The sequence below is a fragment of the Aquarana catesbeiana genome, linkage group LG11 (assembly GCF_042186555.1).
Source record: "Aquarana catesbeiana isolate 2022-GZ linkage group LG11, ASM4218655v1, whole genome shotgun sequence".
NCBI lineage: Eukaryota > Metazoa > Chordata > Amphibia > Anura > Ranidae > Aquarana > Aquarana catesbeiana.
In genome coordinates this window covers 229088035-229108848 of record NC_133334.1, presented here as the reverse complement: position 1 = coordinate 229108848, position 20814 = coordinate 229088035, and the positions used below count along the sequence as shown (strand labels likewise).

Sequence of the window (20814 nt, the reverse complement as noted above, 5' to 3'; positions counted from 1 at the left end):
TCATTTGTAGAAATGCAGCCCCAGACTTGCAAGGAACCTCCACCATGCTTCACGGTTGGCAGCAGACACCAATTATTGTACCGCTCTCCAGCACTTGGGTGATCAAACTGCCTCCTGCTAGCCAAATATTACAGATTTTAACTCATCAGCCCAGAGCACCTGCTGCCATTTTTCTGCACCCTAGTTCCTAAGTTTTCGTACATAGCTGAGTGGCTTAGCCTTGTCTCCATGTTGGAGGTATGGCTTTTAGGCTGCAATTCCTCCATGAAGACGACTTTTGGTCAGACATCTCAGGACAGTAGATGGGTGTACCTGGGTCCCAATGGTTGCTGCCAGTTCTGTGCTAATGGCACTGCTGGACATCTTCAGATGTCAAAGGGAAGTAAGCATTATGTGTCTTTCATCTGTTGCATTAAGTTTCTTTTGTCAACCACTGCATCTACAATTCTTTGTGCTTCTTCAAAAGAGCTTGAACAGCACATCTTCAAACCCAAGTCTGTTTTGAAATCATTGCCTGGGAGAGACCTTGCTGATGCAGTATAACTACCTTATGTCTAGTTACTGTGCTCAGCCTTGCCATGGTGTATGGCCTGTAACATGAAACTGTCTTCCACACCCTCATCTTAGTAGCAGAGTTTGGATGTTCCTCACCCAGTTTTTAAGCCTCCTACACAGCTGTTTCTGTTTCAGCTAATGACTGTGTTTCAACATATATATGAAATTGCTGATTAACAGCTGCTTGGTATAATTGTTTAATCATACACCTGACGCTAATCCTACAAAATCCCTGACTTTGTGCAAGTGTACGAATTGATGCTGGTTTGAAGACAAAGGGTAGTCACACCAAATTTTGATTCAATTTAGATTTTTCTTCTGTTTGCTCACTTTATATTTTGTAAATTGATAAAATAAACAATTTGAATATATTTTTTTAAACTCATTTTTATTTTACAGCATTTCTTCACACCGCCTAAAACTTTTGCACGGTACTGTATATATAGAATGAATAAAATACCATGCCATCTTTACCAATAATCCATATCAATTAGCTACCTCTAACAAATGAGCACACATTTCTCAGCTTTGCGTGCTTCTATCATTGACTTCCTTTGTAGCTCTTTGTAATCAGTTGCTCAACATCCCAGAGCTACAAAGTGAGTCGATGATGGAAGACTTCCCCACTGCCAAGAGCTGTGATCGCAGGTCTGATAGTTAAATAATGCCCAGCTGCTGTCACTGTCTGCAAGTTCCACTCTGACTTGAATGGGGGAATATCTTCACTCAGGGTCACACGCCCAACATATATTTTTGTACTTTTCGGACCACCAGCCCAATCCTTCCTTGTATGTGGGAGTAGCTATATGTCAAACACAGTGAAAAGCTTAAAAGTTTTTTTTTAAATAACAAACATGTCATACTTACCCCTCCTCTGTGCAGTTGGTTTTGCACAGAGCGGCCCCGATCCTCCTTTTCTGGGGTCCACCAGCGGCGCTCCTGGCTCCGCCTCTTCTCGAGTGCCCCCACAGAGAGCCTCTCTCCATGGGACCATTTTTGTGGGTGCACTCCTGAGTTTTGCTGCTGTGTCCATTGACACAGACAGCAGGACTCGGCCCCCGCGCCTGGCTTCAGTGTCACTGGATTTGATTGACAGCAGTGGGAGCCAATGGCTCCTGCTGCTATTAATTTATCCAATGAGGACCCGAGACAGCGGCTGGAGCTGCTGTGCTCATCCCTGTCGATGGAACGATCGGGTTCAGGTAAGTAAAAGGGGGTCTCTGGGAGGCTGCTGCACTACAGAAGGTTTTTCATCTTAATGCATAGAATGCTTCAAGGTGAAAAAGCTTGAGGGTTTACAACCCCTTTAAGCTATTTCATTGTATACTCCCTATCATCGTCCTCTCCTTGTTACTTCCAATCATCAGGCCAAGCTTACCTTGATAGCTGAGAATTGGAACGAAGCTATCTGCTCTTTTTCCTTCAGTAACAATTACATTTTTGCATATTAGGTTAGAGAGGCGCTATGAAGAATAGATTAGGTTTAGCAAACTGATTTAGGACTGTTTTAAGACAAAATAAACTACATTACAGGATAAAGAGGATGACAGATCAATATATTTCACATTAAACCAGTGTCAGAAACTAAGTATGAGATAATTCTGGCTTAATATAAGCGATAAGACACAAAGTAACTCACCGGCATGAACCACCGACTGGCCAGGATGGATTCCACAATGCCCTCGGAGGGTTTTATCGTATAACCCAATTTCCTGCCTGTATCGGAAAATGACAAAAGGAGTTAATGCAGAATTGTACAATTCCAAATTTTCATCTGTATGGCTTAATATTATGAAAAGCAATGTTCATATTGTAGCAGCCTAAATAAACCAATTATAAATCATTTTCCATTACTCTGGCTACATTTGTGATGGCTGATATTTGATTTATTACTATCAATCTAGAACACTGTAGCGACGGAGTAACTATTATTGGTTTACGGTTCAACAAAATCTATGTTGCTAGCATAAAGATAAACTCTGGCAGTTATAGAAGACACAAATGAATGCAATTCTGTATTTATTAATACATTATTAAATGTATATACCTTATATACTCGAGTATAAGTCGAGTTTTTCAGCACAATTTTTTGTGCTGAAAGTACCCCCCTTGACTTATACTCGAGTCAAGCACTTTTCTGCAGCAAACAATTTCATTTTCCGAACCGAATTTGGGGCCCCGTATCTCAGGGCCACTTAGTGCTAGGAACCCCAAACCCAGTGGAACTGGTACCACAACATATCCAAAGATGGAGTTCCTAGCACCAAGTGGCCCCGAGATACGTCATTCTCTGCTACAGAAAAGTGTTTAACATTTTATGAACCAATATTTGGGGCCCTGTATCTCTGGGCCACTTGGTGCTAGAAACCCCAGCTTTGGATATTTTATGGTGTTCCACTGGGTTTGCACACCAAATTTGGGGTTCTTAGCACTAAGTGACCCCAAGATACGGGGCCCCAAATTTGGTCAACTGTGTCCATCTGCAGTAATGTCATTTTGGGACCCTTTGGGTTTAGAGACCCCAAATTTTGGCTGCGGCTAGGGGGCATCTAGGAACCCTTAACTACCGAGTTTGAAGTTCGGGGGACCTATGGCTGCAAATGGGCACAGTGAGGCATGCAAATGGGCATTGTTGACCCTCTTTTCCACTTACAGTAGCTGTGCATTTCTCACCCTCGTCTTATACTCGGGTCAATAAGTTTTTCCCATTTTTTTGTGGTAAATTAGGGCCTCGACTTATACTCGGAATGACTTATACTCGAGTATCTACGGTATATATTTTTTTCTAAAGTGTAAGTTCATTTTTCCAGAAAAAAAATGAAAAAGGTGAATTAATCACCACCCCCCAGTCCCCGTTCCATAGGTGATGAGCTGTCAGTGCCCACGCAGCTAGTGCAGTGGTCCTGGGATCTGACATTCCAGCTCTTCTCCCTGTTTTTTCGGCAGGGCTTCCAGGATAGATCAGAATAATTCTGATTGGTAAGTGCCAGCACAGAGCACCGATCTGAACCATCCTGAAAGCCCTGCAGAAAGAAGGGGGAAACAGCAGGGATTTCAAATCCCTGGACTGCTACAATCCCTGCATGGGTACTGACAGCTCATCACCCATGGAGTACACTGATAATTGGGGTGTGGAGAGGGTGTAGGGTGTTAGTTCACCTTTTCATTTTTTTTCTGAAAAGTTGAACTAACCCTTTAAATGCAAGCAGTATGAGTATCTAAATTAGTCTTAAAGCTTTTGATTGCCCCTGTACATCAGATCTCAGAACAGGAGAGGAAAAAGCAGCACAGTGCTAACAAACAGCAAACTTATAGTATAATGCCGTGTACACACGGGCGGACTTTTCGACCGGATTGGTCCGACGGACCGAATCCGGCGGACAATCTGACCGTGTGTGGGCTTCATCGGACCTTCAGCAGACTGTTTCTGTCGAAAATCTGACGGACTTTAGATTTGGAACATGTTTCAAATCTTTACTATCGAAAAATCCGCTCATCTGTATGCTAGTCCGACGTACGAAAAACGATGCTAGGACAGCTATTGGCTACTGGCTATCAACTTCCTTATTTTAGTCCAGTCGTACGTCATCATGTACGAATCCGTCGGACTTTGGTGTGATCAGGGTGTAGGCAAGTTCATTCGTTCGAAAGTCCATCAAAAGTCAGTCGAAAGTCTGTCGGAAAGACTGTCGGACCTTTGTTGCTGAAAAGTCCGCCCATGTGTACAGGGCATAAGAAAGTAGAGTGCCAAAGAGATGCAGTCATTGTAGCAAAGGTTGCTTTTTGAATTTATCTTTTATTAGGCAATTTTACTTATTTTTGGATGGAGTTCTGCTGTAGTCAAAATGTACTGAAATTCGGCAAATAAAAAAATAGACCTTAAAAGGCTGAATAACACCATGAGGGATGCTCATGTATACTAGAGGAAAAGTAAATGAAGGCGTTGTTCTTGAAACCAATTGCATTCCAACCATAACTTTTCTGATGAAGAAAACAAAATATAAATTGTATGCGTGAATGATTGTTATAGTCATTAAACTTGTATCCCCTTTCCCCTGGCTTGTACACATCTTCAAAAGTAGAAATATCCATCAACTGAAAGCAAAGCTCAGTGGTTGCTAAAATATCAGTCCTGGGAGTACCAACCCATTAATAATATATCCAAACGTGTTGAAAAGCTCTATACCATACAAAACCAAGCAAGGTCTTTTTGTAGGCACAACATATTTATTATGAAAACCTTTTTAGCTTTTAGTATTTTAGAATTAAAATGTGTCTATTTAAAGGATAACCACGCCTTAAAAAAATCTTAGGTAGCTTTACTAGCTAGATAAAATAGGGACAGACAACAGTTAAGCCCCTTTCACATGGGATGTCCGATCAGGTCTGCCTATCAGTTTTTCAGGTGGACCCGATCAGACCCTCTAGTCTCTTCTTTGGAGCGGCGGATGTCAGTGGAACACTTGACACCCGCCACCATCCAAACCGATCCTGTCCACTAAAAACAGACGGATGGTGGTCCTAGTCCCCATCCATCCAGAGGATCAGAGTGGATGGCACCACATGAAAACAGACAGGTGGTCCCTTTCCATCTGATTGCCCCATAGAAGAGAGCAGTACTGTGTCTGTGTCCGCTCTGCATAGTGTAGTGGATATGGACCTGCCATTCGCCTGCTCAGCGGAGTTCAGTGGAGAGGTCCCCCCCGATGAGTAAGCGGACTCCGCTTAGCGGAGCGCCCTTGTAAAAGGGGCCTTGGGGTAAAATCCAGTTCCAACTACCAGTCCCTGGGAGTCAGTGCAGTATTTATATTGTCACACAGAGAGGATGACTAGGGGGAAAGGGTCTGTGTCAGGCTGGCCACAATTTAATACAGGCTAGACCACACACAGAGCCTATCTCTCGCTTCTGCTTTCAATGTGCATGCAACTTTTACAGGCATGCTGAAAGCCAGATAATGTAATGAAAGATTGAGATGTGTGTTACTCTTATCAATAAGATGCTCTAAAATTAAGATACATGCACCCTGTTCATTCTGTTTTTCTTTCTTTGAGCTCAGTTATACTAACTGTTGTATATGCAGTGCTGAAAACATGCTATAAGATACAATTTACATGTTGTAATTGTGTATATATCCTGTTAATCTCTCTTTAATTGCCATGACGATTAAATACAAAAATTTATTCAATATGTGTTCTTATTAGACCCTTTTATTTTAACAATGCAAAATAAATTACTTTTCCATTGTTAAGTCTTTTCATGTAATGGATTTCCTATCTATACCAGGGAAAAAGGTTTTCCACATTTCAGAGCAGATTTCTGTTGTGAGTTCCCGGTTGGTCGCTATGATGACATCACAGGAAAACCCTAACCTGGTTAACTTTTACATCAGGAGGTAATGAGCTGCCTAATTCAATCAAGTCATGTGGAAGAGTGATGGCGGCTCAGTGTCCTGAACACCAAGATTGTCAATTAGCAATAAATCAATTAGCAAAGATGGGATGGAAACAAGAGCGGCCAAAACAATGATAAGGAATGGAAAGAAGAAAGAAAAACTGCAAATTATCATTAGAGAAATCCATATAGCTGTATCAATGTTATGTGCTGACATTAAATAGCCTGGAAATGTATGTATATGTCAGATATGAAATATCCTTTGGGCTTTGTGTGGTTTTTGATTATGGGAGCTATTTTAAGCATTGGTATAATATTTTTTCATTTTGTCTGAATACTAGCTTATTCAGAGCTTTAAAGCCCAATTAAACTTTCAGTTTTGAACACATAAATACATTCCAAGTGCATTAACACTAAATGTGTCCAAATTCCCGTTTTTTTTTTTTTTCTTAAAGCAGCCACATCCTGAGAAGAAAAGCCTGGCCCCTGTCCGCATGTTCCCTGACGAGCCGTAGCCATAGTCCTGCAATCAGAAAAACTCTGGTTGCCCGTTAACTGAAGAGCGCCAGCCCTGATTAAAAAGGGGTGTGTTGGACCTCTGCAGAGAGACCAGTGCTTCCACACAAACAGCAAGAACATTCTCTGGAAGGGGCAGGCTTTTCTACTCACATTGTGGCTTACTTTCCAAAGAAAAATAACTGAAAGACTTTGACACATTTTTTTAAACTAAAAGTTCGGTTTGGCTTTAAAGAGTATGCATTCCTGTAAGACTGTGTCCCAGAGAAGCAAGCTTACCAGTCCCCCTGCTTTCCTATTGCAAACTGACCACATCAGGCATGAGAGCACATCCATCTCATTGTGGTCAGTTTTCTGGCTGTGCTGGGAACACAGCCTGCCTGTCCTACAATTGCCAAGACTTGTGCTGACATGCCCCCCCCCCTCACATCCTATTCACTGGGAAGATCAGTGTATTGCTCTTTCTCTTGTTTACACACCCCCTGCAGTCTCCACCTCTGAAAGCCCTTTTGCAGCTGAGAACAGAACTCATGTAGTCACTTATGAATAAAGAAAAAAAAAGTATTTGTAATGTTTTCTTATATATACAGTATATGTACACAAATGATTTGCCTCGCATTTCAATTTTAAACTGAATGATTTGCTTTAACCTGTAAGGGCTCACATATACTTTAACAATCAAATGCAAATACACTATATTGTCCTCCTGTACTATATAAAGTGGCTTGGAAAAGTATTCATACCCCTTGAAATTTTCCACATTTTGTCATGTTATAACCAAAGACAGAAATTTATTTTATTGGGATTTTATGTGATAGACCAACACAAAGTGGCACATCATTTTTAAGTGGAAGGAAAATGATAAATGGTTTTCAAAATCTTTTACAAATAAATATGTGAAAAGTGTGGCATACATTTGTATTCAACCCCTCTGAGTCAATACTTTGTAGAACCACCTTTCGCTGCAATTACAGCTGTGAGTCTTTTGGGGATGTCTCTACCAGCTTTGCACATCTAAAGAGTGACATTTTTGCCCATTCTTCTTTGAAATATAGCTCAAGCTCTGTCAGATTGGATAGAGAGCGTTTTTGGTTGTAACAGGACAAAATGTGGAAAATTTCAAGGGGTATGAATACTTTTTCAAGGCACTGTAAGTTCCTTTACCCCAAACTCACTCATCCATGTCTTTATGGACCTTGCTTTGTGCCCTGGTGCGCAGTCATGTTAGAACAGGAAGGGGCCATCCCCAAACTGTTCCCACAAAGTTGGGAGTATGAAATTGTCCAAAATGTCTTGGTATGCTGACGCCTTAAGAGTTCCCTTCACTGGAACTAAGGGGCCAAGTCCAACCTCTGGAAAAGCAACCCCACACCATAATTCCCCCTCCACCAAATGATTTGGACCAGTGCACAAAGCAAGGTCCATAAAGACATGGATGAGCGAGTTTGGGATGGAGGAACTTGACTGGCCTGCACAGAGTCCTGACCTCAACCTGATAGAACACATTTGGGATGAATTAGAGTGGAGACTGCGAGGAAGGCCTTCTTGTCCAACATCAGTGCCTGACTTCACAAACTCATTCTGGAAGATTGGTCAAACATTCCCATAGACACACTCCTAAAGCTTGTGCACAGCCTTCCCAGAAGAGTTATAGCTGTGGACTAAGACTGGCCATTAAAGTTCATGTGAGTGTAATGGCAGGCGTCCCAATACTTTTGACAATAAATGTATACAAAACAAGCATGCAGTAGTTGTGTCTAATCTAAAAAGTCCATAAATGTGAAGTGTCAACCAAACTAAGGGGGGGCATATAATGACAAAAACAAGACAAAAGGGTAATTTTATCATACACAAGAGTATACTAGTCATCATGAATATAGACAATAGAATTAGTTCTGCTGGTTCCCTGTCATGCCGCGTACACACGGTCAGAATTTCCGACAACAAATGTTCGCTGTGAAATTCCGACCGTGTGTAGGCTCCATCGAACATTTGGAATTCTCGACAACAAAAATGTAAGAGCCGGATCTCAAATTTTCCGACAACAAAATCCGTTCTAGTAAATTCCAAGCGTGTGTAGACAATTCCAACGCACAAAATTCCACGCATGCTCGGAATCAAGCAGAAGAGCCGTATTGGCTATTGAATTTCATTTCTCGGCTCGTTGTACGTCTTGTTCTTGACATTCGGAATTTTCAACAACATTTGTGCGACCGTGTGTATGCAAGACAAGTTTGAGCCAACATCCGTCGGAAAGAAATCCAGGATTTTGTTTTTCAGAATGTCCGATCAATGTGTACAGGGCATCAGGCTAACATACCCAGTACAAGCCAGACAAGGTTAACCCAACAAACTAAGAAAGCCAAATCAGTAATAACAGACAACCAAATGTATCTGTAATTTTACCTTACAACTAATAAACCTAAAATGTTGGAATTTCAATTAAATATGATGGAGCTTTTTAATGGAATGTTTCTTTATGGGACAAAATAGTCAAAAGCCATTCCTCAATAAGACGTATCCATGGTTGTCTACAAAATTTGAGATTTCCACATTTTACATTTGCTGAATCAATGATCTCTTATATTTTCCCAGTGGATGCTAAAGCAATGCAAATCAATCTCAGACCGATCACAATGAAAAAACACTGTTTAGTATTTTGAATAAACACCCAACGCCTTTGCCCTCTAAACATGGATAAGCAGGCAAGACCGACCATTATATATGAGTAAATACAAATCCTAAATAATACAATAAGGGGATCAGGAGATGGTGAGTAGTTTGTATGATCTGCATGTATGCCCAATGTTTCCTCTGCTTTGTGTAAAATTCTGAAACAAACAATTCTTGACCCTTTAAAGCGGGATTAAACTCACTTTTCCAACAGGTAGGGTTTTAATGACAGAAGAGACCCTATCGGTAACTTTTGTCATAAATGCTTCCCTTGGCCTGTCAGCTGTAATGCACATTGAGCCACGCATGCGTGATGCTGGGATAATGTGACTCATGCACGCCATTCAGGCAGCAGAACAGACAGGACATGGCAGGAAGATGGAACGAAGACAGAACACCAAAGCACTGACATCACAGCACTGGAGGGCTTCCTTTGACCGGTAACTCTGTCATATTGTGCTAATATGCACTCTATACTAGAACATTTTGGCATAGACCACCTGGGGGCCCATATAATTAAAAGAAAAGTGGAAGATCCAAGAAACTGGATTCAAAATCGTAGCTAGATGGTATAGAGTCCCCAAAAACTTACATCAATTGTTCCCCCAGAGCTCCTTGTTATGTTGGAGATGTCAAAGGGAAGTTGGCACTATGCTTCACGGTCTTCTGAGGGTCTTAAAGATTTCTGGTACCAAACCAAACACTGGATTCAGAGGTTTACTGATATCCAGATGCCGGATGATGCAGCTGCTTTTCTGCTTTTCTTTTTGCATTTGACTCCCATGTCCTGGAAACCTTCCCTCTTACTTTATTTGCTGAACGCTGCAAAGTCATGTATCCCATTGTTCTAGAAACAAACCACACCCCCTTCCATTAACACTTGGTTTGCCAAGTTAATGAAATTCAACTGATGGAAGATCTCATGGAAGCGGAACACCATAGAGAGGTATGGGTTCATAAAACGTGGGGTTACTGGATGGTATTTATTTTCACATCTCAACATTGAGATATTCTTGGCTCTCAACTGTGACACCCTTAACCGTTCCTTTTGAGGTGATGCCTTTGGCCCCCAAAAGACATACCTGAGCCATCTCTACTCTGGCAGCGCACTCACTTTCTTTTCCCTAACCTTCTCCTCACCCCAACCTTCTCCTCTCCCCTTTTTTTTCCTTTCCTTCACCTTCCTCTTCTCTGGCTCTTTCCTTTCTCCTTACTTTTCCTTTATTTCTCTTTTTTAGTCTTTTTCCGTGTGTACTGAAAAAGGTATACGGCATATAAGCTTGTCAGGGGTGCTCAGGTGAAGGGAGCTACATGGCTACTGTTTTGATAGGCTTCATATCTGCTGGTCTGTCTGCAGGGATTCTACTGTTGACTTTATTTCTGTATATGTACCATGCTCCTTCCCCATGCTGCTTATTGTTTGTGGTAGCCTGCAGGCCCCGGTAATTCCTGTATGACGTAAAAACTGATAAATAAAGAATTTAAGAAAAAAAAAAAGCAGAGTTTACAGAGGTAAGGGAACCCGGCAGTGTAGCCTTACGGCTTCACGCCGGGTACCCTACTGTGCATGTGCGAGGCTCCGCTCCCCCCGAAAGGTGCCAAATGTGGCATCAGAGGGGAGGGAGGAGAGAAATGAGCAGAAGTTACACTTTTGGGTGGAACTTCGCTTTAACAACTGATAATTGCCAGCTTTTTTTTTTTACATTTTAGTTGTCAGTGGGGGATTCCCGCTGACATTTGAATGAACCGAGCCTGAAAGTCGATTTCAGGTATTGGAGCATTTGCACGAGTAGTAATACTCGTGCAAATGCTTAGTATGGGTATAAAAACATATTGAAACAACATAATTCAGCAACTTATCTGAACTCTAAGGAAACAGCTAATTCTAAAATATATACTCTACAAGAGCACTGTTCTACTTACCAAAAGAATCGTAATTCTGTTCAGCTAATTTTGTGACCCAAGACCCCGCTATAAGGTGACCTTATTTTTCTCCACTGCAAACAAGCAATACAGCTTGGTCACTGACCCACAATAAAGATGATGGTACAGTAAGTGGGCACACTGATAAAGTAATCCCTATGCAATTCCCTGCTGTCGTAAGCTCTTGGATCTAGCTTGATGCAGTGCAATGCAGTAGAGTCTGAATTATGCCGCGTACACACGAGTGGACTTCTCGTTGGACTAAACTCCGAAGGACTTTTCAACGGAGTTCCGACGAAACGGACTTGCCTACACACGATCCCACCAAAGTCTGATTGTTTTGAACGTGATGACGTACGACCGGACTAGAAAAAGAAGTCCAATAGCTAGTAGCCAATAGCTGCCCTTGCGTCATTCTCGGTCCGTCGGACTAGCATACAGACGAACATTTTTTTTCGATAGGAATCGAGTCCGTCGGAAAGATTTGAAACATGTTCTATTTCTAAGGTCCGTCAGATTTTTCGACAGAAAAGGTCCGATGAAGCCCACACACGATAAGAATGTCCGACGGATTCGTTCCATCTGACCTTTTCTGCCGGAAAGTCCGCTTATGTGTACGTGGCATTTGGCTTACTATGCAGGTAACTGGTAAAAAAAAAAAAAAAAAAAAAAAACGGATTTAAATGCTTCATTTTATTAAGTGCATTGAGTGATTAAATGGTTTCTAAACAGAGATTTTATTATGTGTATAGAGTTCAATTTACATGCGTAAAATATATAACTTTCATGTTCATTTGAAAGTACCTAGCATAGGTCTGTATTAAACATACAAGGATTACTTCTGAAAATGAAGGCAAGTTTTCACAGGTAATAAGGAGGTGATGAAGAAGGTGCTCTTAGTGAGAGAATCTGCTATCATAGTACAGGTTTCTCTGATTGCTGTTGACAGGGAAATAAAAATTACTAAAATATTTGCACAGTTATGTAGAATGACACTGAAGGAGAGAAGCGGATAAGTAAGATCCTGTGAGTCACACTTCTCTATGGTGTCAGTGCCAAGAGAGACATGTGAAATGTGGATGGGATGTACAGTGAATAAACATAATGCAGCTGTGATAATTGCATTTGCATTTTTCTGTATGCATGTCTAATTTCCTTGCTATAGCAGCACCTGCCATTTATACAAGCAAGAGACAGGAAAGCAGCGTGTGGTGTCAAATAGATCTGCCACTAAGGATTAACATGATCAGATTCCATAAAAAGCCATAGATCACAGCAAACAAGACAGTTTATTCCTGGGTATGTAAAGCTAAAAGTTCCATCACACCCTTGCCATCCGTTAAATAGCCAATTACGGTACCTTATTATGGACATAACAGAAAGACCTACTGTAACCCACCGTCACAAAAGATCACTGTTTAGCAGGTATCTGTAGACAGCCTACTACAAGGACGTTTTTATGAAATCAGAGCCTGTATGCAAGATCATTAGTTGGGTCCCATTGCTTAATAAAAAAAAATGTGGTGTGCTTTAGTAAAGAGTCACAGTGAAGAGAGGGCATGGTTTTCATTGTGCCAAGGTTGTTCTAGGATTGTAAAGGACCTTGGGCACCATTGGGCATGCAAAGTAGAAGAGTAATGCAGTGTGTGGGGGTCAGTTAGAGCATTGGGGGGGATTTAGAGGTAAATACCCTTGTAGCTCCACTGCAGGACTCAAAACTGGCAGGAAAGAAGAGGAGGAGAAGCCGGAAGCTGCGGGGGGAGCCACAGAAGATTGGTGCTGCCGGGGGGGAGGCACATAAGAGCAGAGGGGGCAGTTTGGAGCACAGGGCAGCTTCTCAATGTGTGCATTGTGTCTCAGGGCACTGTGGCCCCCCCTTCCTCAGGGCCCAAGTGTACCACACACATGGATGATACGCCACTGGCCTAATAAAATATATTTCAAATTATTCTTTGGATTACTATATGACATCTTAAAGGGGATTTACTGCATTTATCATGTTGTTTTCTAACAATCAAAAGAACTGGAACTAAAGTAATGCTCAAGAGAGAACTACTCAACCCATTTGTATTAAATCACCAGCCTCAGATTTATATCTGGCAACACCATCCACATTTCCCCTATTTTTCCTCTTCTGTCCAACAGCACAAGATGTTTTAAAGGTTCTAAATGTTTAAAGCGAATTTGCAGACAGCCCTCTAAAAGTATTTCCGCTTCCATATCCACTAAACATAGAAAAGGAGGGCATGGTACAGACATGGTGTTAGCAAGCCACGTTTACAAACTGTTGCCCTAGACCACTCTCAGCTGATAAATTGTACCTGCAAGATGGGGAATAAGAACCCAAAGCCCGGTCTTGTCAAAACTTAGTCCTCTGGGTTATCTAGGAAACACTTAGCCACCTGACGCAAAGGACTTTCCATATGGAGAAGCCTCATCACATGTTCACACGCAACAAACCATGAGACTGTTGCCTTCCCGCCCAGGAGAGCCCTGCATCCTCAAACCCCAGAGGCCTCAACGGACACAAGTAGGCAACCATGCTAACGTAACAGACCATGTTAAAAGATTCCTGATCAAATGTGAATTTGTGGAGATGCTTTTCTAAACTGGAAAACTTGTTTAAGACTGAACTGTGTGCCATGCTCAATAAGCTCACACAAACACATAGTGCAGTAAAGGAAACAAAATCCAGGTTAGATCCCCATGAGCACGCTATACAAGAGTTACAGAACATACAGCAAAAATAGCACTAGCAGATTGATCAGTCTTGTATAAGGTAGAAGACCAGAATTGCAGACAGGAGAACAACCTGCGGATCCATGGACTACCAGATATTACGTGAAATGAAGACCTGGAGGGCACTTTGCCTAGCATTGTTAACAAAAAATTTGGCAATCAGGCAACTCCTCCGTTGTGCTTTGATTAAACACACAGGGCATGGTGCTTGCACTACCTATTTTCAGAAACCCCCAGAGACATAATATGCTGCTTTTATTTTTGCAAAGACAAATAAGCTGTAAGATAGAAACTTTTAAAGACTATCACACAATCAACTTTGATGGAACTTCTCTCACCATTTTGCAACACCTTGCAAAAGAATAATTGGAACAACAACAATCTCTTTGCTAGGGCTGCAACTAAAGATTATTTTCACAATCGATTAGCTAGCCAATTATTGTTTAGATTAATCAATTAATCGGATGAAAAACCTCAAAAAAGTGTGTATAATTTAGTTATTATGTAAAGTTTAAAAATGGACAATTTATTTTTGAATATCAAAATGCAGTAGTAAATATAAATGACCAGCTATATATGGATAGGGAACGAAATATCTAATCCAATCTGAGAATAACAGACAGAAGAGATATATATACAGAGGTTGAATCTGCTACATATCATCAGATTCAGAGATCAAATTTTTTTTTTTAACCACTTGCCGACAGCCTCATGTAAGAGTATGGCGGCAGAGCGGCTGTATTAGTTTCACTGGTTCCCACAAAGTGTCAAACGTGTTATGCCGCGTACACACGGTCGGACTTTTCGTCTACAAAAGTCCGACAGCCTGTCCGACAGACTTCCGGCGGACTTCCGGCGGACTTTCGGCGGACTTGCAGCAGACTTTCTAACGAACGGACTTGCCTACACACGACCACACAAAAGTCCGACGGATTCGTACGTGATGACGTACACCGGTCTAAAATAAGGAAGTTCATAGCCAGTAGCCAATAGCTGCCCTAGCATGGGTTTTTGTCCGTCGGACTAGCACACAGACGAGCGGATTTCGGGGTCCGTCGTAGTTACGACGTAAAGATTTGAAGCATGTTTCAAATCTAAAGTCCGTCGGATTTGAGACTGAAAAAGTCTGCTGAAAGTCCGGAGAAGCCCACACACGATCGGATTACCAGCCAGCTTTAGTCCGTCAGCGTCCGTTGGACTTTTGTAGACGAAAAGTCCGACCGTGTGTACGCGGCATTAGTGTCAGACTGTCCACTGCAATATCACAGTACTGATATAAGTCGCTGATTGTCGCCATTACTAGTATAAAAATAAATAAAAATTCCAGTATATCATAGTTTGCAGACGCTATAACTTTTGCGCAGATCAATCAATATACACTTATTGGGATTTTTTTTAACAAAAATATGTAGCAGAATACATACTTGCTAAATTTATAAGGACATTTTCAATTATTTTATAGGATATGTTTTATAGCAGAAAGTAAAAAATATTGTTTTTTTCAAAATTGTTGGCCTTTTTTGTGTTTATAGCGCAAAACATATAAAACGTGATCAAATGGCACCAGTAGAAAACTCAATTTGTGGGAGAAAAATTATGTATATTTCATTTGTGTAAAGCATTGCATGACCGCATATTTGTCAGTTTAAACGCTGTGCCAAAAAGCGAAAAATGGCCAGTCATGAAGGAGGGTAAATCATCCGGAGGTCAAGTGGCAAAAGAAAAAAAAAATGTAAAAAGACCTAAAACACTGTTTTGCAGATTTTCAGACAGGATTGTGATATAATATTATACATGAGAGACTCCCTTGTCATGGGCAAATAGCTTGATACAAGCTACCTGCGCCTGCTGTCCATACACGATCACATTTTTCCTTAATTAACCACTTAAGGACCGGAAGGATTTGCCCCCTTAATGACCAGGCCATTTTTTGCAATACGGCACTGCGTCACTTTAACTGACAATTGCGTGGTCGTGCGAAGCTGTACCCAAGCAAAATCCTTTTTTCCCCACAAATAGAGCTTTCTTTCTGTGGTATTTGATCCCCTCTGCGTTGTTTTTTTTTTTTTTTGCACTATAAACAAGAAAAGAGTGACAGTTTTGAAAAAAAAAAACAATATTTTTTTACTTTTTGCTATAATAAATATCCCCAAAATGTTTTTTAAAAAAACTATTTTTTTCATATATATTTTCATATATAATCTTCTACATATTTTTGGTAAAAAAAAAAAAAATCGCAATAAGCATATATTGATTGGTTTGCGCAAAAGTTATAGTGTCTACAAAATAGGGAATAGATTTATGGCCTTTTTATTATAATTATTTTTTTTTTTTACTAGTAATGGTGGCGATCAGCAATTTTTAGTGGGACTGCGACATTGCTGCGGACAGATCGGACACTTTTTTTTGGGACCATTGACATTTATACAGTGATCAGAGCTAATAATAGCCAATGATTACAGTATAAATGTCACTGGCAGGGAAGGGGTTAACACTAGGGGGCAATCAAGGGGTTAAATGTGATCCCTCGTGTGTGTTCTAACTGTGGGGTGATGGGACTGCCTGGCAGAGGAGAACAATCCCTGCTCCTAATCTTTAGGAGCAGCAAATCTGTCTCTCCTCCTCTGACAGAACGGAGATCTGTCTGTTTACATCAGATCTCTGATCTGTCTCTGTCAGGAGCGATCGTGGCTGGCTGGCCACGTGCATCGGCTTCGTCGATGCTATCTCAAAAACATTACTAGGCTCATATTCTGCTTTATTTTCCTTTATGGCCTGTTGACCAGGGCCTGGCTGCCACAACACTGCTAAGATAACTTGCCAATTTGTTATGTATCCTGGTCATAATGTCATTGACCATAAATTCTAGGAGTCGCACTACTGTAATGATCTCCATCCTAACCTGCATTGTATTTCACTTATGAAATATGACATATGCTTGGCTATCTGCTTCTATTCAATCCCTGGGAAGTAACTGGACAGCTTTTACCAAATATATTTACCTGAAAGTTACATGAAACATAGTGACAAGGAGAGCGACTTATTCTCCCCATTTTTTTTTATTTTTTTTTAACTATTGCTAACTCATTAACGGTTTAAGCACAGTTCAGATACTCACCCAGCATCCCACTGAGATCCTCTTCTTGCCTGCCACTACTCGGGATCCATGCTGCCATGTTTTTGTGTGACATCATCAGGAGGCTGCCAGCTCTTCTCAGCTAGCGAACCACTCAATGACATGCCGCTAAGCACACCACTTCCTCCTTTTGTGAATGAAAGGCTATGCCTCCTAAGATATGTGACGTGCATATCCCAGAAGGCACAGGGAGAAAAGTGCACATCATTTGCCTAAGTGAGTGACAAGCAAAAAAAAAGAGCAATATTTGTGTAGAAGAGTGGAGGTGCGGTGGAGAGCAAAAAAGTTTGTCCTAAGGATTAAGGCCCACTTTAAAGTGTTACGAAATCCATGACCAGATTCACTATATCTGGTCTCTCACACTACACAGAACATGGAAATGCAATTATTTTAGTAAATATAAACGGTTAAATACCTTTTGTAATCAGCATTATTTAGCAGTCTTGTGACTTCTATCAGTGCCTGGTTAAAGCTTGTAGGAGTTTTCATATTGAACTGGCTGTCCTATCCGGATGCAAGACCCCTAACCCTCTGTCTGGACAGTGCTGATTGGCCCTGTGCTGATCACATGCGCTCTCCCAAGAAAGAAAAAAGCAATATACACCAAACTGAGCACGTGCAGCCTGACTCCATTTACTTTGTCTTATCCGACATGTTTTGGAGACAATGCAAGAAGGAGAGGATCTGTGCATACAGGATCAAACAACCTTTTTGCACAAGGCAGAGGAATAACCCCTTAGGTTCCAGAGTGAGTATGAAAAAAACATGCTTTACTGCATATACAGACTGATTTTACTGTTGTGACTTTAGTAACACTTTATATAGTTACATAGTAGGTGAGGCTAAAAAAAGACACAAGTCCAACCTATGTGTGTGATTATATGTCAGTATTACATTGTATATCCCTGTATGTTGCGGTCATTCAGGTGCTGATCTAATAGTTTCTTGAAACTATCAATGCCCCCGCTGAGACCAGCGCCTGTGGAAGGGATTTCCACATCCTTGCCGCTCCTATGCCCCATACACATGGTCGGACATTGATCGACCATTCCGACAACAAAATCCTAGGATTTTTTCAGACGGATGTTGGCTCAAACTTGTCTTGCATACACACGGTCACACAAAGTTATCGGAAAATCCAATCGTTCTGAACGCGGTGACGTAAAACACGTACATCGGGACTATAAACGGGGCAGTAGCCATTAGGTTTCATCTCATTATTTATTCTGAGCATGCATGGCACTTTGTGCGTCGGATTTGTGTACACACGATCGGAATTTCCGACAACGGATTTTGTTGTCGGAAAATTTTATAGCCTGCTCTCAAACTTTGTGTGTCGGAAAATCTGATGGAAAATGTGTGATGGAGCCCACACACGGTCGGAATTTCCGACAACAAGGTCCTATCACACATTTTCCGTCAGAAAATCCGACCGTGTGTACGGGGCATTACAGTAAAGAACCCTCTACGTAGTTTAAGGTTAAACCTCTTTTCTTCTAATTTTAATGAGTGGCCACGAGTCTTGTCAAACTCCCTTCTGCGAAAAAGTTTTATCCCTATTATGGGGTCACCAGTATGGTATTTGTATATTGAAATCATATCCCCTTTCAAGCGTCTCTTCTCCAGAGAGAATAAGTTCAGTGCTCGCAACCTTTCCTCATAACTAAAATCATCCAGACCCTTTATTAGCTTTGTTGCCCTTCTTTGTACTCGCTCCTTTTCCAGTACATCCTTCCTGAGGACTGGTACCCAGAACTGGACAGCATACTCTAGGTGCGGCCGGACCAGAGTCTTGTAGAGTGGGAGAATTATCGTTTTATCTCTGGAGTTGATCCCCTTTTTTAATGCATGCCAATATTCTGTTTGCTTTGTTAGCAGCAGCTTGGCATTGCATGCCATTGCTAAGCCTATCATCTAATAGGACCCCCAGGTCCTTTTCCATCCTAGATTCCCCCAGAGGTTCTCCCTCCAGTCTATAGATTGCATTCATATTTTTGCCAACCAAAGGCATTATTTTACATTTTTCTACATTGAACCTCATTTGCCATGTAGTTGCCCACCCCATTCATTTGTTCAGATCTTTTTGCAAGGTTTCCACATCCTGTGGAGAAGTTATTGCCCTGCTTAGCTTAGTATCGTCTGCAAATACATAGATTGAACTGTAAACCCCATCCTCCAGGTCATTTATGAACAAATTAAATAGGATTGGTCCCAGCAAAGAACCCTGGGGGACCCCACTACCCACCCCTGACCATTACTCCCCATTTATCACCACCCTCTGAACTCGCCCTTGTAGCCAGTTTTCAATCCATGTACTCACCCTATGGTCCATTCCAACGGACCTTATTTGTACAGTAAACGTTTATGGGGAACTGTGTCAAATGCTTTTGCAAAATCCAGATACACCATGTTTACGGGCCTTCCTTTATCTAGCTGGCAACTCACCTCCTCATAGAAGGTTAGTAGATTGGTTTGGCAAGAACGATTCTTCTTGAATCCATGCTGATTACTGCTAATGATACCGTTCTCATTACTAAAATCTTGTATATAGTCCCTTATCATCCCCTCCAAGAGTTTACATACTATTGATGTTAGGCTAACTCGTCTGTAATTCCCAGGGATGTATTTTGGGCCCTTTTTAAATATTGGTGCTACGTTGGCTTTTCTCCAATCAGCTGGTACCATTCCAGTCAGTAGACTGTCAGTAAAAATTAGGAACAATGGTCTGGCAATCACTTGACTGAGTTCCTTAAGTACCCTCAGGTGCAAGCCGTCTGTTCTCGGTGATTTATTAATTCATTAAGTTCTTGATTTTGCAGGAGATACATTGGCTTTAAGTGTTACTAAACCCAGGACCCTGCATTCACTATATCTGGTCTCCCACAGTACACAGAACATGGAAATGCAACTATTTTAGTAAATATAAACTGCTACATACCTTTTCTCATCAACAGTATATAGCAGTCCTGTGACTTCTATTAGTGTCTAGTTAAAGCTTGTAGGAAGAGTTTTCATTCTACTCTGACTGTTCTATGAGGCTGCAGGACCCCCGACACTCTGTCTGGACAGTGCTGATTGGCCCTGTGTCGATCACATGCACCCTCCCCAAAAAAAGAAAAAACTCTCTAGCAATACACACCAAACTGAGCATGTGCAGAGTGACTCCAAAGGCTTTGTACTATCAGGAGACAGTGGAAGAAAGGAAGGATCAGAGAGGACAGGATCAAGCAGCCTTTTTACACAATGCAGGGGATTAACCCCTTAGGTTTCACAGTGATTACAACAAGCATGCTGTACTGCATATACAGACTGATTTTACTGTTGTGTGTTTAGTAACACTTTAAATGTAATGTAGCTTTTTTTTCATAAGAAATCTATGTACAACATACAATGAGAGTTAAACTCCCTCATTAGGAAGAAAACAATGAGACACTAGCATGTAGACTAAAAAGTGCTGAGATATACACTCCATTAGAGCCGATCAGCTCAAATTCTATAACTTTTAATTGTCTTGTTGGGGCTCCCACTCTAGTAGGCCCCATTCAAAGGGATTATTTATTTCATAAGAAATCAAGTAATAATTAAACGCTGTTTCAAGCTAAGAATGTACTTTGGCCACACAATGTTTTTCTTTGAAATGCTGTAGAGCTTTTGACTCTGCATATAACAGTATACAAAATAGAAAAAAAAACAGTAGTCAGCATAATTTCCATCATAATGTTCAGTAAAATGTCAGAATGAGGGCCACAGTGATGAGCAGCATTAAATATTGAAGATGTGAAGGCTTGTGAAGGGCCAGAAGTGCAGCCATCAGTAATATGAAGTTACAGTGGGGTTGGGAAGCCATTCCAAGACTGAACATCTACAAATTCATCAGGGA

At 41.2% G+C, this 20814-nt stretch overlaps 1 protein-coding gene across 2 annotated transcripts in view; it reads right to left on the bottom strand.

The window, feature by feature from the left end:
- The window catches only part of SMPD3 (sphingomyelin phosphodiesterase 3), a 319999-nt gene that overhangs the window by 164336 nt on the left and 134849 nt on the right, over positions 1-20814 (bottom strand). For both annotated transcript variants that reach the window (XM_073605458.1, XM_073605459.1), the window contains one exon: positions 2195-2271. The gene's annotated coding sequence lies outside the window, so the exon portion shown is untranslated. The remainder of the gene's footprint in view (positions 1-2194; positions 2272-20814) is intronic.